Genomic DNA, 6666 nt, shown 5'->3' with positions numbered 1-6666 from the left:
AAAAAGTTCATGAAGCAAAATTATCCTATCTTCCCCTGATTCCACTGCCAATAAAAAACAAAACAAACAGGCAGACACATGGATGTCAAAGAGAATTTTTTTTTTACCTTGTATGAAAAGGAATAAAATCAGTTCTTCACTAATTAAAATTTAAGAATCAGTTCCACTCTGTTGTGTGTGTACAAACAAGTTGCTTTTCATGGAAAGATTTTATTTTAATTAAATAACAGACTCAACCCACTGCAAATAATTGTGTTGTTAATCTCCTTACACTACTTTGAACTGAAAGTGAGGAAAAACTGGCCAATGTTAATCAATTGCCTTAGAGGAACACAGAGCTCTTTTGACAGAGGTGCATAATGGATGAAGCACAAAATGAGATAATTGGGAGATGTTTATCCTAGAGGGTGCTAAATTCGTAATTACAATTAAAAAGTTCTCATATCCTAATATTATTCTTTGGAGAGGCACACACTCTGTCTTCATCTGACTGCATCAATATATATTTTTCCAAACCAATAAAGTTCTGTTCATCTGTGACCTGGCCTGAGGTTGGGAATTTAAGAGAAGAATGTAAATAATACCAACTATTCATATTTTTTTCTTAATGTAAGTGCTATTGCATAGTCATTCAGAGATAGCTTCTTAACCAGAGAAGTAATGTCCTTCTTGAATATATGACCCTGGAGTGGATCTAGAAAAAAATAAGTAATTGAATGCTTTTCTCCAAAGTTTTAGAAGTGCCTTGTTTCAGGATTATGTCTTATAAACTCCAAAATCACCAACTGAATGTCTGTGTATTAGGATGTTAGAGAATTCATGGACAGATAAAGAATTTTTCAGAGGTGTTTTATTCAAGTAGTGATAGTTCAACAACTTGTTTCTACCAAGAAAATTACAACATGTTGTTGAGAGCTCTTTTGTGACCTGTCATATAGTCAAGGTATAATCCCTTAACACATAACAATAATAGAGTTATTAATATATTGCATTATATTTCTTCACCATTTTTAAAACACTTTTGTTGGTTCCTTGAGAGTTCCCTGGGTGAAATTCAAAACTGGCCGCATAGGTGGAAGGCAAAAAGAGACTGAACAAAGAGGAAGACCACCTCATATTGGTAGGTGGCAGTTTTAATACACAAGGGAATTTACATACTAGGCTTGTCTTGGGTGGATACAAGACAAATAGATCTCTGCAACTGCCTTAATGGGGCTCAGTCTCAACGAGGCCTGACTGTCACAAGGCCGCATCTTTGAAGTGGTTCCTAGTGTGAAAATGGTGAGCTGAATGTACATTCCAAGAACAGAGGAAAGGGTAAGAATTCTCCAACTGCCTGGGTCCAGCTCACAGTTCAAACTTCAGTCACATCCTCTCAGTGAGTTCCTTACAACAATCTTGTGAAATACAGATGTTTTCATCATCTCCATTGCCATTGTCTAGTTGAGAATTTTGGGGCTTAGTCAGTGGGTAGCAGAAAGAGAATTTGAATTCAGGTCTTCTGACTCTAGTTCTAATGCTTATTTTCCCATTGCAACATTAAGATATAATAATTTTCTTTTTAAAGATTTTATTTATTTGAGAGAGAGAGAATGAGAGACAGAGAGCATGAGAGGGAAGAGGGTCAGAGGGAGAAGCAGACTCCCCACTGAGCAGGGAGCCCGATGTGGGACTCGATCCCGGGACTCCAGGATCATGACCTGAGCCGAAGGCAGTCGCTTAACCAACTGAGCCACCCAGGCGCCCAAGACATAATAATTTAAAGAGCCAAAGAAGAAGGTAGAAAGGGGTTAAAACCATAATACTGATGACCATTCTTTGCAGGCCAGTCACAGGTATATTTACTAGCCTTATTTCTTTCACAAGTTTCACAGTGCTCATAATGCATGTCATAATGCCTAGCTAAGTGACTGGTCTGGATAGATCATAGAAAACATCCATTTTAATTTAAATATTTATAATCTACATCTCTCTGCTAAGACATATCCTCCAGTTGGTCTATAAGCCCTTAACAATTACTTTGAGAAGGTTTTACTGTGGCCATAGTTATTATTGGTGAAAAAAAAAAAAAGAACATTTCAAGAATCAATGCTCAGACAGGAATGGGGACCCTCAGAAGTTTTATGAGACATCAATGCTGAAGCCTTCATTTCTGTTTCAAAGTTTAAGTGCTGTTTAAATCTTATTATTTTCAGGGTAACTGTATAAAGGATTTAAAAAAATAATTTAATACATTCAGGTAGAGTTTCATGATGCTTATTTAATATTAGGGTTGAAAGGAAACTTAGCGTCTACTCCAAATCCTTTCTTTGTACAAATAAAGATGATAAGGTTCAGAGATGCTGTAACTTGCCCAAGTCCTCACAGTTAGTGGAAATACAATTCTGCTTTCTTGTGTGCCACGTAAATCTCTTTCCATCAGATCTCCTAAGTCTCTCCTCAGTCCGCTGCAAATGTATGTTTGAGTAAAACATATAATTTTAATATTAGAGTAATCATAGTTGCATAAAATTAGAACCCAAATAAAATGACTTTTTATCTTATGTTTAATAATATGAATTCTCAATGTTTTTCACTAGTAAAAATAACATTATTATTACAAATTACATTATTGTTTTTTCTAATTCTGTATTACTCTCAGGTGAACTTTTTAAAAATTTTATTTATTTATTTGAGAGGGAGAGGGAGAGAGAGAGCACAAGTGGGGAGAGGGGCAGAGGGAGAGGGAGAAGCAGACTCCCAAAGTGGGGCTCAATCCCAGAACCCTGGGATCATGACCTAAGCCAAAGACAGATGCTTAACCTACTGAGCCACTCAGGCACCCCCAGGTTAATGTTTTTAATGTCAAAGCCTCAGGGCTTCATTTAATCCACTTGTGATTTTTAGAATATACCAATATGAGCTATTTCTCAATAATTACATGAATAAAAACATTGTGTATATATGACTCATAAGCTTAACATTTAAGACTATTAGTTTTTTAAGATGGCATGTTCAGCTGTAAATGAAGACCCCACCTTCTGATTAGATAAAAAATCTTTTAGGTTTTCTTAGAGTAGTCACATTAGTTATGCTATGAATCAAAAATAATTTAACTTATTTTGCATCACATGAAAGCATTTTATGTGGTAGAATACAACATAGTGTAAAGAATAAAAAAAATTGACTCTTGTACTTTGCATTTTTTCATAAGCTACAAAACAGAGACATCAGAGTTTCAGACGTTTAACATAAAATATGATGTCTAGATAATACTACAAATGTTCCCTGTGTTCTTGTTCCTCTTCCTCTTTTTATATATGTTTTCTCACTGTAATTGCAAGTTTTGTAACCACTCTCACTGCCTCTAATTTCTCTTCTTATAATTCTGAATTCAGCTGTCAGATTAATCTGTCTAAAACCATTTTCAGGATAAGACTTTTAATTGATTCTCAATACCTAAATTTAAATGTTTCCACAATCTGTCCCTACCTATCCTTCTCCAGCTTTTCTCCTGCTTGAGCATTGTAAAACCCGGTGCATTTCCTGCACTGTCCAGGGGAGGGGGCCCCTACCCACAAATAAGAAGTATTGGTTTCCTGGCTAGTCCTGAAATGATTATACAGACTCCAGGCTATCTCAGATAGCTAAAAGGAACCATTCAGAGCATTTGAGGAATACCTCTAGTTTGTAATATTTTTAAGACAAATACAGGACAATGGGTGACAGCACTATGAATCTTCAGTTAGTAAACACCCAAAATACTCACTTTGAACCCTAATAATCTCCCCTCTCTCTTCCTCCTTGCATATATTACTCTCTCTCAAGTATTTCTCTTTTCTATCTTCCTCAACAATTCTAAGTATATGACTTAAACATTCTGTACCTCATTTTCTTAATCTGTAAAACGAGGATGAGATTAACACCTAATCCATAGAGTTAATATGAGTATTCAACATAAATCACATGGAACAATGCCTGACATATAGTAAGTTTTCTTTTTTTGATGGGGAGGCTATGTGCTTAAATATTTATTAGCCATGTTTTGATATAAAAATTAATGCATATCTTTTTTTTATGTACTGTTCAATGATTCATTAGTTGCATGTAACACCCAGTGCTCCATCACATCATGTGCCCTCCTTAATACCCATCCCCCAGTAACCCATTCCCTATCCCCCTCCGCTCTGTAACCCTCAGTTTGATACCTGGAGTTAAGAGTCTCTCACAGTTTGTCTCCTCTGTTTTCTTAACACTCGGTTTTCCCTCCCTTCCCCTATGGTCCTCTGTGCTATTCCTTATATTCCTCATATGAGTGAAACCATATGATAATTGTCTTTCTATAGTAAGTTTTCAATAAGTGTTAACTATTATTCATTTTGTTATCATCATTACTACATCATTGTTATCATCATCATCATCATTTCCCAGCAACCCCTGAACATGATATAAAATGGAAGAATGCATTTTGTATTTTTCTTACCCAGTATATTTTAGTTCAGGTTTCTATCTTTAATTTTGAAATGCCATTTATTGAATTCATAATACATAATTATGAAAATAACAAAAGAACAACATTAAATTGATTACTCTATAGGACTATTTGTTCTTCTCTTGCAATCAATAGCCTTAAATGGGAAGATGAGACTGGAGAGCTCTACTTCTGCTCAAGTGGGTAAGATGACCTTTTTAGAAAAAAAAAGGGAGGAAATGGGAGAAAAAAAGAGGAGAATAACACTTCCACAACATGGCAGCCAAGTGGCATCTCATTCAAAGTTTCAACTACCTAGAATTTGTGAAGGCAGAAACGTTTTCTCCTTCAATTTTGTATAGAGCTACGGTGTGTTAATTGTTAAAATGGTGCCTTCTCTTATGAATATCTTCCAAATTCTAGAATAATGCAGGCACCTGGGTGGCTCAGTGGTTGGGCATCTGCCTTCAGTTCAGATCATGATCTGAGGGTCCTGGGATTGAACCCCGCATCGAGCTCCCTGCTCAGCCAGAGGCTTGCTTCTCCCTCTCCCACTCCCCCTGCTTGTGTTCCCTATCTCAATGTCTCTCTCTCTCTCTGTCAAATAAATAAATAAAATCTTAAAAAAATTCTAGAATAATGTCATAAACTTAATAAATATACGCCAAGTATTTATTTTCTGCCAGACGCTATATAAAACAGGTGCTCAAAAGCTTATGCAATAAATGTTTATATTTGGATGGTGTCTTAATAATAAGAACAAAAACGAAAAAGCTCTTCATATTATCAAATGACTTACTTTGGGTAAGTTGTATTCTTATTTAAGCACTTCTTTGTTTAAATCCTTGGCATTTTTTTCTATACCTACATACACTTATCATATAATTATTTTCTCTCTCCAGATAGATTACAATGTCTCTGAGGGCAGGGACTATGCCTGCTATAAATGTTGTGAACTTTTTAATCACTCTATTTTCTATGGATTTGAAATGTCCTGGAATTCACTGAAAATAAGAGTTTAGTATTTGGTTGCACATGTATCCAAAAGCATCTAGCATAAAGATAAACGAGCATTTTTTTCTGAGATTCTTGTGTTCAGTTTCCTCAAGTAACTGTGATGCACCTTATGGAAGCTACTTTTCAACTGACTAGGATTATTATTTTTTTTTTTTTAAGAGAGAGAGAGAGCACCCATGCATGTGTACCCAACTGGCAAGGGAGAGCAGGGGGGAGGCAGGCAGAGGGAGAGAGGAAATTCCAAGTAGGCTCCACAGGGCTTGATCCCACAACCCCGAGATCATGACTGGAGCCAAAATCAAGAGTCAAGGCTTAACCGACTGAGCCACCCAGGCACCCCTCAACTAACTAGGATTATCAACAACTGCCTCTCATCCTGCAGTTTTTAGCTATCAGCAAATCCATGTTTTTTACTTCAGTCCCTTTCTTGTTTTATACCCCCTACTAAGATGGAAAGCAGTATAAAAAGCTTACTCTCCCTTTATTTTTTTCATTACATGTGTTAAATAGAGATTTGTGTTTTGTTTTGTTTTGTTTTGTGTTTAATGAGTGTGTTTGCAAAATCATCATGGTTTTATGTCTTCTATTACAGATTACAGACCTGTGATTAGAATATTCCAATTTCCTACTAAAGGAAACCTCAAAATGCCCATGACTTCTGTCACACACCTCACTTAGCTGGCAGTAACAGAAGTGAGCTCAGAAGTCAGGAACAATGTTTTTACCTCTATGAGTCATAACATTTCAGGGCTGGAGAGGAAACAGAACTCAGAGGTCTGTATTGTAAAGCCAGTGGTAATAACTGCAACGCACTTTAGTTAGAAAGAAAATATCTTCCGTCCTTTTAGGAGAAAAAAGTGCTTTTCACCTAGTTTTAATTTAATGACTTCCTGTTATAGCTGTTGAATTTTAAATGACAAATTTTGCTGTTCAGTTTTCATACTGGATGAAGGAATTTGCCACTTAGCATATTTATAACTCAACCAAATTTTAGTGATAAATATTTGGTATTTCAGATAACATACTTAATGAGCTCATGGATGTTTCAAATAAACTGTGCCATTTTTTTCACTTGTGCATGGATTTTATTACTAGTTGAAAACTCTGAACACCTCTCTCCTTCTTCCTTTTCTCTCATGTCCTTTCCCCTCACTCTGGAAGCCTTTGAGTGAAGGTGCACATCTGCTCCCATAAACACA

Source organism: Callorhinus ursinus, unplaced genomic scaffold, assembly GCF_003265705.2.
Source record: "Callorhinus ursinus isolate GAN/ISIS: 27379988/994484 unplaced genomic scaffold, GSC_fseal_2.0 scaffold33, whole genome shotgun sequence".
Classification (NCBI taxonomy): domain Eukaryota; kingdom Metazoa; phylum Chordata; class Mammalia; order Carnivora; family Otariidae; genus Callorhinus; species Callorhinus ursinus.
Note: the sequence above shows the minus strand (reverse complement) of the source record.